Raw genomic sequence first — 15,082 nt, forward strand, 5'->3', positions numbered from 1 at the left:
ACAAATTGCATATTTGTAATGTACGTAGAAATTACATACAAATTAAAAAAGAAAGACCAAAATCGATTGAGTTAATCCGGAGATACAGAAAATTATATTCATTTGAAATTGCTTTTTCGGTATTTTAACTCGTAGACCAGGGTAGAAAAATAAAAACGGGAAAAAAATCAATACAGGTATTTGAAGGTGCTAAATCGTAGGGAGTATATAGTTAATTAAAAATACATACAGAGGTACTCGTAAATCGACCTCATTTTTTTATAAAAAAATGCCAAAGTCAGAAAATATTGTTTTTTGCCTATAGCATTTTTAGTCTCACATTTACAGCAAAAGTTGTATTATGAAAGTTGCGTATCACAAAAAAACGATTAATTTAAATTTTTACAAGTTAAAATCCATCAAGAATTAACCGAGATAATTGCAAAAAACCACGTTTTTTGCACTATTTTGGAAATGTTAATAACTTTTACTAAATAGGTTGTAAGGAACTTATTGTACCTTGATCATAAGGTAATTAAGTGCCTTTATTAGTTTACAAAATCTCAAGAAGATCTGTTTGTTAGTTTACAAGTTATGTTAAATGTTTATCCCAGACATCGAATGTTTAAACAATCATTGTTGCCCAAGGAGTGTTTTCAGAGCTTTTTGGCAAAGTGCAATGACTACTTAAAGACTCAAAGTAATAAGAAAATTAAAAAAAATAATATATTTGTTTTTTAAATGTTGTTAAACAAGTCGATAAAAAAATGGTAAGTTTTTTCTTAATAAACAATTAGAATATCTTTGCCATTTTTTCTGATAAATAATTATAATTGATTGTGTCAAAAATCTGGTAAAAAAATGCACATTAAAATGAAAAAAATAACTTTCTAGGACCAATAATAGCCAAGTTATACTTTTTTTTTTGAAAAATCACATCTCTATTGTTTATAAATATTAAGAGTTGAAATTTTTACAGCATGGTAATAAATATCTATATTTTATATGACAATTGATAAGTACCAAATATCTTCTATTTAAAACGAGTAATAACCCTGTAAAATCAAGTTACTCACGCTTACTGAGCTGGGACCGTGTGATATGGAAGAATGTCGGAGTTCAGTTTCTCTAGTCGAGATTTTGCTATAGAAAGTTCAATTTGGAGCGCTTGAAAAATTTTATAATATCTCAGCTTCCAGAGAACGTAGAGCCTTCAATTTTTTTTTAAATTGGGGTAACTCGACGAAAGAATAACAACTAGCTAATTTTCATTGACCGGAAAAATCGGAAAATTCTGGAAAATGGATTTTTTTATTCAACATTCTATTTACAACGTTAACAGTAATATATTTTGATAAACATTTTCATAAAATATTATAAATTTGTGAATAAATATTAAAATATAATTATGGTATGTACCTATATATTTATTTATATACAGGGTTGTTCATTTTATTCGCCTCAGTGTTTGTACGGAAAACGACTTGATTTAAAAAAAATTCTTCATAGAAATATACAAAGCCATTAACACTACAATCTAAAAATAATATGAATTATACAGGGTGCTTCAAAAAAGAGTGGTATGTCAAAGATATATTTTTTATGGAACACCCTACACCTGATGAAATTTTTGAATTGCTCAAATTGAAACAATATGCCAGCTGCTAGCTAGACTATACCTAAGTACAGGGTGTTTTAATTCATTTAAATTTTTAGAAAAATGTAAAATTTTAGAAAAAAATAAATATTTACGAATCTAAGAATCGTTGACAATTATTTCTTGGATCTTCATAATAGACTATTTCGCATATTTAAACAGATGTTTATTGTAACAAAATTTATAATTACTTAGGTCCAATTTCACCAACAACAAATAAATCAATGAATGCTATTCGTCCAATAAAATGTATTAGATGTTTAAGTTTATATTTTGTTTCAATATAATTTTAATAATTTAAAGTGAAATTGGCGAATTTACTTTCTTCTAAATATTTACAGTCAGATTAACTTGCCAATTTAGTCAAAGAGTAAGTATTTTTTTGATAAATAAATAAAATAAGTCTTATTTGACGTTAGTAAAATGGAGATATGTCAGTTTATTGGTCGAATAACTTTAATCATAAAATAAACTACTATTCGTCGTTGGTGAAACCGGCCATTGATCGTACATTTTAAGATTTAAAAACTAATTGGAAACAAAAACATTCTCAAATTAAGAAAAAATGTATATGTATAGATTATAATTATTGATCTTCGTTAATTATACACAGTTTATGTACAGATTTATTAATTTCTTAAACATTATCCCTAATTTTTTTAAACAAATCTTCTTCAACTTCACTTTTGTCATCTATAATTACTGTCAAGAGGTTGTAGCATCTTTTTTCATCAGTATCATATTTGCAATTTATACAAAGCTCGGTACAATTGATTTATTTTAAGAAATTATGGATAATGTGGAAGAAATTGATGAACCTGTACAAAAACTGTGTAGAATTAACGAAGATCAATAATTATAATCTATACATTTTTTTTTTCAATTTGAGAACGTTTTTGTTTTCAATCAATTTTTAAACCTGAAATTGTACGATCATGTAATTATAAATTTTGTTACAATAAAAATCTGCTTAAATATGCTAAATAGTCTATTATGAAGGTCCAAAAAAAATTTGTCACCGATTTTTAGATTTGTAAATACCTGTTTATTTTTTTTTTTCTAAAACATTACATTTTTTTTTAAATTGAAATAAATCAAAACACCCTGCACTTAGGTATAGTCTAGCTTATTGTTTAAGGGCAAATTCAAAAATTTCATCAGGTGTAGGGTGTTCCATAGAAAATATGTCTTTGATATACCACTCTTTTTTAAAGCACCCTGTATAATTCATATTATTTTTAAATTGTAGTGTTAATGGCCCTGTATATTTCTATGAAGAATTTTTTTTTAATCAATTCGTTTTCCGTACAGACACCGAGGCGAATAAAATGAACAACCCTGTATACATACTATAATTATATTTTAATATTTATTCACAAATTTATAATTTTTTATGAAAATATTTATCAAAATGTATTAGTGCTAACGGTGTAAATGAATGTTGAATAAAAAATACATTTTCCAGAATTTTCCGATTTTTTCGGCCAATGAAAATTAGCTAGTTGGTATACTTTCGTCGAGTTACCCCAAAAAAAATTAAAGGCTCTACGTTGTCTGGAAGGTGAGATATTGTAAAATTTTTCAAGCGCTCCAAATTGAACTTTCTATAGCAAAATCTCGACTAGAGAAACTGAACTCCGACATTCTTCCATATCACGCGGTCCCAGCTCAGTCAGCGTGAGTAACTTGACTTTAAAGGGTTATTACTCGTTTTATATAGAAGATAGTTCGTACTTATCAATTGTCATAAAATATAGATATTTATTACCATCCTCTAAAAATTTCAACTCTTAATATTTATAAACAATAGAGATGTGATTTTTCAAAAAAAAAGTATAACTTGGCTATTATAGGTCCTAGAAAGTTTTTTTTCATTTTAATGTACATTTTTTTACCAGCTTTTTGACACATCCAATTATAATTATTTATCAGAAAAAATGACAAAGATATTCTAATTGTTTATAAGGAAAAAACTTACCATTTTTTTATCGACTTGTTTAACAACATTTAAAAAATAAATATATTATTTTTTTTAACTTAATTAGTACTTTGAGTTTTTAAGTAGTCATTGCACTTTGCCAAAAAGCTCTGAAAACACTCCTTGGGCAACAATGATTGTTTAAATATTCGATGTCTGGGATAAACATTTAATATAACTTGTAAACTAACAAACAGATCTTCTTGAGATTTTGTAAACTATGCTAAACTAATATTTTCTGACTTTGGTCTTTGTTTATAAAAAAATGAGGTCGATTTACGAGTACCTCTGTATGTATTATTAATAAACTATATCCCCCTACGATTTAGCACCTTCAAATACCTGTATTGATTTTTACCCTGAAATCGCTCATATTTATTTTTCTACCCTGGTGTATTGTGGAGAAACACAAAACACAAAAACACATACTTAATATGTGTTTTTGTAGATACACATTAAAACTAGTTTTGACCCTATAATGAGGTATGTTTTTGTTTATGTTTTCAGTTTTGTTGAATGTTTTTGTTTTTAATTAATTTTTAAATCTAAAAATGTACGATTAAATAATTATAAATATTATTACAATAAATATCTGTTCCAATATGCTGAATAGTCTATTATAAAGATCCAAGAAAAAATTTGTCACGGATTCTTAGATTCGTAGATATTAATTTTTTTTTCTTAAACCCTACATTCTTATAAAAATTGAAATAAATCAAAACACCATGTACTTACGTGTAGGAAACCCTTATAAAAATATAGCTTATTTTTTTAAGGAAAACTCAAAAATGGCTCACGAGTAGGGTGTTCCATAAGAGAAAATATAACTTTAATATACCCCTCTTTTTTGAAGCACCCTGTATAATTTTCATTAGTTTTAGATTGTAGTGTTAATTGCCCTGTAAATTGCTGTCAAGAATATTTTTTTAAATATCAAGTCGTTTTCCGTACAGAGACCGAGGCAAATACGATGAACCACCCTGTATATATATATATAAAGATATATATACTGTACATTTATTATTTATTTACAAATTTATAATATGCTATGAAAATATTTATTGAAATATATTAGTGTTAACGTTGTAAATGAATGTTGAATAAAAAAGTCCATTTTCCAGAATTTCACGATTTTTCCGGTGAATGGAAATTAGCTAGTCGTTATTATTTCGTCCAGTTACCCCAATTTAAAAAAAAAATGAAGGCTCTACGTTCTCTGGAAGCGGAGTTATTCTAAAAATTTTCAAGTGCTCCAATTTGAACTTTCAATACCAAAATCTCGAAGCGCGAAAGCGGACTCAGAGATCCTTCCCCCATCACACGGTCCCAGTTAAGTCAGCTCGAGTACCTTCATTTTAAAGGGTTATTACTCATTTTAAATACAAGATATACTGTAGTTATTAATTGCAATGTAAAATATAGATGTCTATTATGATTTTCTGCAAATTTCGACTCTTAATATTTATAAACAATACAGATATGATTTTTCAAAAAAAAAAGTATAAGTTGGGTATTATTGGTCATAGAAAGTTTATTTTTAGTTTTTAATGTGTGTTTTTTTACCACTTTTCTGATACAACTAATTATAATTATTTGTCGTGAAAAATAACAAAGTTATTCTAAATGTTTATAAGGAAAAAACTCGCTATTTATTAAACGACTTGTTTAAGAGCATTTAAATAATAAATGTATCATTTTTTTTAATTTCTTAGTAGTTTGAGTCTTTAAAAACTCATTCCACTTGGCTAAAAAGCTCTGAAAATACCCCTTGGGCAACAATAGATGTTTAAACATTCAATGTTTTGGATAAACAAATAACGTAACTCGTAAACTAACAAAACGATCTTCTTGATACTTTGCACTCTAGTAAGGGCACATAATATCCTCATAATTAAGGTACAATATGTTCCTTAGGTCATATTTAGTAAAAGTTATTAACATTTACAAAATAGTGCAAAAAATGTGGTTTTTTGCAATTATCTCGGTTAATTATTTATCAATTTTAACTAATCAAAATTAAAATTAATTGTTTTTTTTATGATACACAACTTTCATAATACAACTTTTGCTGTAAACATGATACAAAAAATGCTACAGGCAAAAAACCATATTTTCTGACTTTAGCCTTTGTTTATAAAAAACTGAGGTTGATTTGCGAGTACCTCTGTATGTATTTTTAATTAACTATGTCCCCCCTACGATTTAGCACCTTCAAATACCTGTATTGATTTTTACCCTGAAATCGCTCATTTTTATTTATCTGCCCTGGCGTATCGGTGGATTTGTAGGTTCTCCCTAGTAATCGTTTGAACTATATTTTTGAAAAATCGTAGAGGGTGCTGTGAAGATACAATGTTTGTGCAAATTTTTTTGCATTTTGCCGAAAAAAAATACAAATCCCATTCTTTAAAATGGCATTAATTAGATTCCTTAATTATTATAAACAAATTAGCTGTGAATAAAAAAAAAACTTTTTCCCAAATGAACCCAGGATATTTTTTTTATTTAAAAATTTGTGTTAAAATACTATCTTTTCGAATATGTAAAAATATTGTTTCTACGGACAACATTTTTAAAGTTGTTCTAAATGTTTATAAACTACAAAATTTCAAAAATTTGGCATTAGTATTATTGACTACATTAATTATTCTTTTATCTTTTTTTAATACATTTTGATACTATCACTCTTCTACTTTCATTTGGCATACTCAGAATTGCCCTATCTTCATTATTTTCTGTCTTATCTTATTGCAAAATAAAGGTCTCTGGGATAAACAAATAGAATAACTCGTAAACTAATTAATGGATCGGTCTCAAATCTTAAAGGTTTGTTAAGTACGCCCATACCCAACTTTGGGTGAAACACTATTGCCTGGTTGCACCAACAGATCTTAAGCTCCAGCTTAGCTAAGCTCTACTTACAGATAGGGCCTCCTTGAGTATCACTTACGTTGCACCATAATTTTAAATTCTTACCTTATTATCAAGTAGGTATATCTATTATTATATTATGGTATTTTATTGTAATATATTATAATTATATTATATTAATTCTTATGATATTCTCGACTTAAGCTTAAGATCTGTTGGTGCAACCGGGCATAAAAGTTCTAAGGTAATTTTAGTAAAAGTTCTTAAGACCGATTTTCACTTATTTTGCAGTTTGCGAAGCAAAAAATTAACTTTTTAACATTCAAAAATCGGCATCTTGAAGGTTTTTCAATGTTCTAAAAAACTGAATTTTGTAATTTTATGTCAACTATTTAGTTTTTTAATGGAGTGCAAAAAATCGAAAAAATCGCGATTTTTGCACTAAATTGTTAATAATTAAAAAACGGACCGAACTATAGACAGGAAACAGGTAGGTTTTCTTCCTATAGGACTCCAATAACTAAAAAAGTAGTCAGCTAACTGGATCTTTGAGTGTCCCGAGAAAATCCTTATTACTCTGGACTATTAAAGCGGCCCTATTTATAAGCCTAGCTGAGCTCAGCTGGAGCTTAAGATTTGTTGGTGTAACCAGGCATAAAATATTTATATACATAATGTAATAGTGTTCTAAATCTCTGACTAATAAATAAATACATTTTTCGGTTGAATATACATACCCAACTGAATATCAGATCGATAATAAATTCCTGATAAAAGCATCATACGTTTCCGGGAAATATTTTAAATGAATAATTTTAGCTCCAATTATAATAATATATTAACCTCCATAGAAGCAGCATATCTAATGCATTAACAACGTAAATAAAAATAGCAACACATTATAGGCCAGCGGCACGCACCCCCAATATGACCAGGTACTGACCACGGTGTGGTGAATGGCTAATTTTGATTATATTATGTTTTTGATAATGCTGAAAATGAAAATGAGGTTTAGTTTGAATTTTATGTGGGGGATCATTGTCAAAATCGCTATTTTACCCTAAAAATAAAAAATTTAAATCACGTTTTTTGCGTTTAACTAGCTACAACTCTGTTCCTTTTTAATAGTTGTTTCTGAAATTTTTAAAGTATATATTGATCACATTTTTGAAGACAATGGCACCCACTTCAACTTTACAGTCTTATTGTAATAAAAGTTATGAACTTTTAAAGTAAAAGGTGCAGATTCCTGAATTGCAAAGTTATATCGCAAAAGTTAAGTGACTAAATTTGAAATTTAGCTTTTTAATTACGTTTCTGTTAAAATATAGAGTACGAAGAAGTTTTCAGGAATCTTTTAGATCAAAATGTTTTATAGAAAAAAAAATGGTCCAACTTTTAATATCGACGTTATACATCCCCAAAATACAGCCCATTTTTTACGATACTGATCATAGGTGGTGAATGACTAATTTTAATCTTCCATTATATTCTTGATGGTGCTGAAAACGAAAATAAAGTTTATTTTGAATTTTAAGAGGGGGGTATTGTCAAAAAACGCAATTATACCCTAAAAATAAAAAAAAGGAATCACGTTTTTCTGCATATTAAAATGTCTAACGTACGTAAGTGAGTCGATTTTTTTGGCTCTCAAGTGTATTATCATTTGAAGGGTACAGACAAAGAAGGTGCTATGTCAAAATAATGTTTAATAATAAGTTTCGAGAAAAATGGTTTTAAAGATTAAGGCTCTCTGGTGTTTGTTTATTATTTATGCGCTGACGAATACTCTTTTATTTACTAAATTTTCTGGAGTTACAGCGATGGCATCAGCCTACGTGCAAAACATGACATAGCACTTTTTTGGCTCTGACCGCGCGGACTAGGCACCTTCTTAGCCTGACTAGATAAATTAAAAAATGTTGTTATTCCTGACTGAACACGTTTATAGCGATGATTGATTTATAGAATGGTAGTCGAGATCGCTGGCTAACAGAGGGGACCAGAAACACATTTTCAGCAAAAATTGACATAGCACCTCCTTTGCCTGTACCCTTCATTTGTGGATGCAGTGTAAAAAGTAATATAAGAATCAGACAATAAAACTTTTGGGACAAAACATAATATATTTATTTTACTGCCGAGTAATAATTTTACTCTTCTTCCATTTTTTGTTCTTCATATATATAGTCTTTAGACCTTCTACCCTCTCGGGTGTAGGTATTAACGTGTGCTCTGTTAACAGTGCACAAATCTCTTCCATTGTTTCCTGTCCTGTGTCATCGCCTTTGCTTCGTTCCATGCTATTCCTTTTTTGTCCAGAATCCTTGCCATCACTTCGTTCCATGTCTCTCTCGGTCTTCCTCTACTTCTTTTTCCCTGCACCTTCGTTTCCCATATCTTTTTAACTGGTACTACTTTCTGTAGTCGTTGTAGATGACCCCATCAACTTAATTGTCTTTTTTCAACATACTCCATCATTGTCTCGATTTTCAGTTCTTCTCTTATGTAGTTATTTCTTACCCTATCCCTTCTAGTGACTCCTTGAACTCTGCCTCATTTCTGCTGCCTGTATCTTACTTTTCTGTTGTCTATTTTGTTCTTCATGTTTAGTTTTAATATTTTGTCGTCGTCACAAATGAATTTTTCATAACCAAAATTTGCTCAAATTATCATAAAACTACGAATACACCAATTGAAATACAATCTTTGCAAAAATTTTGTCAAATTAAGAAAAGATTCCATTTTTAACACGTTTTATTTTTTAAATTTAGTAAATAACATTTTAATATATAATATTAATATATATATATTAATATAATATATAATATATAATTAATATTAATGTACATATTAATATTATAATAAATAATAATTTTAAATAACAAAAAAACAAACAGAAGACATATTACAAAAGGTTACATTACACACAAAAATTTAAATACATAAAATATATGATAATTACATGAAATATTCGCACACAACACATCTACTTATATCTATTTTTTACAACATAGATATTAGTGAATTTTTATCAAAACTCATGTCATTGTATCTCATGTAACTCTTATAAAAATTAAAGCACCACTGATATTTTTTTGCAAATTATGATTAAAGATAACCGCCAATCAGCATAGTCATCATGGTTGAAAAAATTTAATGAGGCACGATTTGAAAATGTACCTATAATATTTACTCGTGTACTGATTGCAAATTTAATTACAAATTCTCCCACAAGTGTGACCAAAAAAAAAGAGAAAAAACCGACAGGCATGTAACAATTGTGTTTTATAAATTATTTTAGGATAAATTGGAACTGGACGGAATAGGTAAATCGAATAATATTGTTAATTTAAATTGGAAAAAATTCTGCGCCTGCCCGAATTAATGGAAGTAAGTTCGAAGTAAAAAGTATTAAAATATACAGGGTGGAACGTGGAACACACTAATGGCATAAAATTATTCCTGTCCTTGTTTTAAAAAATTATAAAAACGACGAAACCTGTCGGTTGTTATAATGTAAACTTGCATTATGTAAACTTGCGCCGTTTAAACAAAAAATATATATAGGGTTATTTAGGTGAGCCTAGCATTTTTAATGAAACACCCTGTATATTTTTATATTTTTAAAAGCTGCTTAACAACTGAATTTGAACTGAATTTAAATAATTCTTTATTTAAATAATTGAATAAGTCTATTATAAATAATACGGGGAGAAATTGTGTAATTATAAAGTGTGGAAGCCACTTATGGAATAAAATTGTTAGTGTCGTAATTTTAGAAAATTATAAAAAAACACTGGGACACGTCAAATTTTAAAATCAAATGTGCATTTTTTACATAAATTTCAATGTACACGGTGATTCACGCAAAACTAGCATAGTCCAGCATCTTTATTTTTAATGAAATATCCTGCATATATTTTTTGTTTTTATAAGCTACTTAAAAACTTCATCTCAAAAAATATAAGATGCAGAATAGATACAAGGTGAAATTTTGAAATTAAGTATAATTTTCGTCAAGAAAGTAAATCCAAAACCCAATACATTGATACTTAGTTTGGAAAATTGGTGTATATATTTAGCTATTTAATATTTAGCCAAGTACTAAGTGTGATAAATTATTATTAATTTCAAACTTTTAGATATTCGTCTGGACGAAAATTATACATAATTTCAAAATTTCGCCTTGTATTATTTATTACAATGAACCCTGTATAATAATACTTTTTTAAGATAAGGTTCGTAAGTATATTCTAAAAACATAAAAATATGTATAGGATGTTTTTCATTAAAAATAAAAATGTTGGACTATGCTAATCTTGCAGAATCACCCTGTAAATTTAAATTTATGTTTAAAAAGCGCAAATTTGATTTTAAAAGATGACGTGTCCTACCGTTTTTTATAATATTCTAAACTAAAAACACAAATAAATTTTATTCCATAAGTGATTCCCACTCTATATGATTACAAAATTTCACGCTGCATTATTCATACGACACTACACAGTATAGTCATTGAAATTCAGTTAAGGAGCTTTTAAAAATATAAAAATATACAAGGCGTTTATTACAAATAAAACTTATGGACTATGCCAGGCTTGCATGAATCACCCTGTATATTTAAATTTACGTTTAAAAAGCGCACCTTTATATGCAAGTCGAAGGGTCTCAGCGTTTTTTATAAGTTTTTAAAACAAAGGTAGAAATAATTTGATTCCATAAGTAAGTTCCAACCAGTATAAAAATGATTGACACATAATTGCCTACTTTTGACATTGCTTTTCAATTGTATACTTTTCTGATAAAATTAGTTATATAGCCTGAGGTATTGCTACGTAAAAATGTGAGCATTAAAAGTGCCGAGATTGTTCTACAATTGAAGGTAAAAGACATAGGAATCCTAGTTAGCAAAAATCATAACCTTAAAGAAGTTTCTAATACCTATAATTACACTAAGCAGTCTTGTTGCCAGGAATAGGAACGCGTGAGCAGACTTTTAACACCAGGCAGATAATAGAAACAGCCAGAGGACAGCAGATACCAATACTGCTTTGTTTCTTAATTAGACAAAGGCTTTCGACTCAGTAAAATGGGATCTCCTTTGTGGTATATTGGAAAATATGAGAGTACGTAAGAACCTCTTTAATCTAGTAAAAAATCTGTATCATAAAAACTCATACAAAGTTTAGACCGAGCAGTGTCGTCACCCCCGCTAGTGAAAAAATTCCGATTCGATTTTTTTGCAAAAAACTTATTCAAAAAGAGGTCCTTATAATATAACATATTCACAGGGTGCCGGGCGGTGCCGTGGTCGAAAAATTGTTAAAACATTTTTTTACACAAGTTCACAAAAATAATTTTTTCATTTCGAACAATATTTTTTTAGATAAGTTGGGTCATTGTGAGCAAAAAGGTCTCCTGTCCTTTTTCTCTAAAATTTATTGTTGTCGAGTTATATGCGATTAAAAATTTGAAAAATGCGAAAATGGCCATTTTCAAGGCTTACTAATCCGACTAAAATTCAAAAAAATCATTTTTTCATTGCGAACGATTTTTTTTTAGATAATTTGGGTTAGTATGAGCAAAAAAGCATCTTGCGATTTTTCTCTAAAATTGACTGTTGTCGAGTTATATGGCCATTTTCGCATTTTTCAAATTTTAAATCACGTAAACTCGACAACAATCAATTTTCGAGAAAAATAACAAGAGAGCTTTTTTGCTCAGAATGTTCCATATTATGTAAAAACAACTTGTTGATAGTGAAAAAATTATTTTTGTGAAGATGTTTAAAAAAATTGTTTAAACAATTTTTCGACCACGGCACCGCCCGGCACCCTGTGGATATGTTATAAGGACCTCTGTTTGAGTAAGTTTGTGTAAAAAAATCGAATCGGAATAATTTCACTAACGGGGGCGACGATACATCCTGGACTATAGCGCTAATTGTTAATAATTAAAAATAACAGCTTTATAATAAAATATTGACAAAAATCTCTTCAGGACCTTGAAGAAGGGGTTTGAAACTTGATTTGGTCACTTTTTGAATTTCATAATAATAATTTTTAATCGAGTTAGTAAGCCCTGAAAATGGCCATTTTCGCATTTTTCAAATTTTAATCGCATATAACTCGACAACAATCAATTTAAAAAAAAATGACAAGAGACCTTTTTTGCTCAGAATGACCCAATTTATCTAAAAAAAATTGTTTGAAAAGAAAAAATTATTTTTGTGAATTTGTTCAAAAAAAATTGTTTAAACAATTTTTCGACTACGGCACCCCCCGGCACCCTGTGGATATGTTATAAGGACCTCTTTTTGAGTAAGTTTGTGCAAAAAAATCGAATCGAAATAATTTCGCTAGCGGGGGCGACGACACTGCCCGGTCTATAAAGTACACGGAATATATCCAAATGCAGTCAAAATAAATAAAGAACAGTGAGTACTGACGTATGGGCCAGAAACTTGGGTTATCGATAAAGATATCTCACAAAAGCTTGTCTCTACTGAAATGATGTAATGGAGAAAATGTTCTGGTTTAACTTTACTTGATCATGTAAGAAATGAGGCCATTAGAGAAAAAATGGAAGTAAAAAAATACGATAATGGATGATATAAATGAAAAACAGTTAAAGTGGTAAGGCACCTACAACGCATGAACTAATGGAGTATATCTTTAAATGTTTGTAAATTTACAATAGCACAAAGACATAATCGTGGAAAGCCAAGGAAAAGATGAATTTCAAGCATCATTGTCGAATTGGAATGTAGAGAACTCTCCAAAGGAAAAATCGAAGAAGACTGGAAAAAGAGGAAGCGATGGCATCTGGAATGCGAGAAGAAACATCAAGTTGCAAAAACTTGCCATGTGTACCCCTTTTCTGGTATAATCCATTCGTAAAAAGTTTAAGTAATAGTAAATTCCTCTCTAAACTCGGAAGGTATTAAAATATAATGGAATCAAGCATCAGGAAAGCAGCAAAAAAAGGTGTTACTTACCAGAGAGCACAAAGTTCACAGAAGACATAAAGCATTAAAATTAATTTTTAAATTTTGAACACAGTTAAATTAAAATCTGCTTGTGGATATGTCTGCAATAATATAGGATGTGAAAGGTACTTTTTTCGAGAGACCCATTTTGTAAAGTTTTTTAATGTTTTGCAGGAAATATAGATGTGTTTCAACATCACTACCAGGGCCGGATTTAAGGGGTGGCAGGCTGGGCAGTTGCCCGGGCCCCCACATTCTGGGGGCCCCCACAAAGCCCGAAACTTAAAAAAAGCTGCACATTATTCACATAGAATAATTTTTGGCAATCAATTAACTCTGATATTTCGTTACATGGAAGATTTCTCTCCAGTTGATTTGCGAAATCACGATCATAAAGCAGAAGATATATTTAGTTATCTAATTCTTCTCTTTCAAGAAGATGATATCGATTTGCAAAACTGCATGGGACAGTCCTACGATAACGCGTCAGTTATGAGTGGAAAATATTATGGTGTTTAAGCTGAAATTAAATAACATAATATCTTGGCGTTGTGGATTCCGTGTGCCGCCCACTCTCTAAATTTAGTTGCAAAAGCTGCAACAGTGTTGTCCTGTTTAAAAGGTGATGAAACAAGTTGCGAAAATTATAGAGGAATATCTCTATTAGAAGTGGCCTATAAAATACTTGCAAAAATCATCCGAAATAGATTGCAAAAGGAGGTAAATAAGATCATTGGAGAATACCAAGGAGGTTTTAGACCAGGAAGATCAACAACAGATCAAATATGTTTATTAAAACTAATACAGAACAACAGCTACGAACAAAATTTGGGACTACACATGTTGTTCATTGACTTTAAACAGGCTTACGACTCAGTAGACCGAGATATGCTATATGAAGTAATGAGATCCTTGGGTATCTCAGGAAAGCTGGTTAAATTAGTGAGAATGACGCTCAATAATACAAAAAACAGAATAACACTGGAAGGAAATTTTTCAAAACAATTCACAGTGAATAAAGGACTGAAACAGGGTGACCCTCTATCTACAGACTTATTTAACTTGGTACTAGAACACATAGTAAGAAGGATAAAAATTAATACAAGCGGTACCATATTTAACAACAGATAGCAGTTTATAGCTTACACTGATCATCTAGTCATCCTAACAAGAACAAAGGAACATCTCCAAAAAATATTCCAAAAGTTCGAAGCGGAAGCAAAAAGGTATGGATTAAGAATCAACCAAGGAAAAACACAATACATGGTAATGAAAGGAGATATAAATAAAGAGGATAACTATATAAAAATGAAAGGAGAAGGAGATGAATATAAATTTAAGGAAGTAGCAGAATTCGAATACCTGGGAGTGACTGTAACCAGTACTGGAAGGGAAGAAAAAGAAATAAATAAAAGATTATTGAAGGGAAGTCGAGTTGTGGGTGCCTTAAACACGATATTAAAAGCAAAAAATGTACCAATAAACGCGAAAATCAGAATGTATGAAACGATAATACGGCCCACAGTGTTGTATGCGAGCGAAACGTGGGTAATGAATCAACAAGAGGAGAAGAAGATACAGATATGGGAAAGGAAGGTCCTGAGAA

The sequence above is a fragment of the Diabrotica virgifera genome, chromosome 2, assembly GCF_917563875.1.
Source record: "Diabrotica virgifera virgifera chromosome 2, PGI_DIABVI_V3a".
Taxonomy (NCBI): domain Eukaryota; kingdom Metazoa; phylum Arthropoda; class Insecta; order Coleoptera; family Chrysomelidae; genus Diabrotica; species Diabrotica virgifera.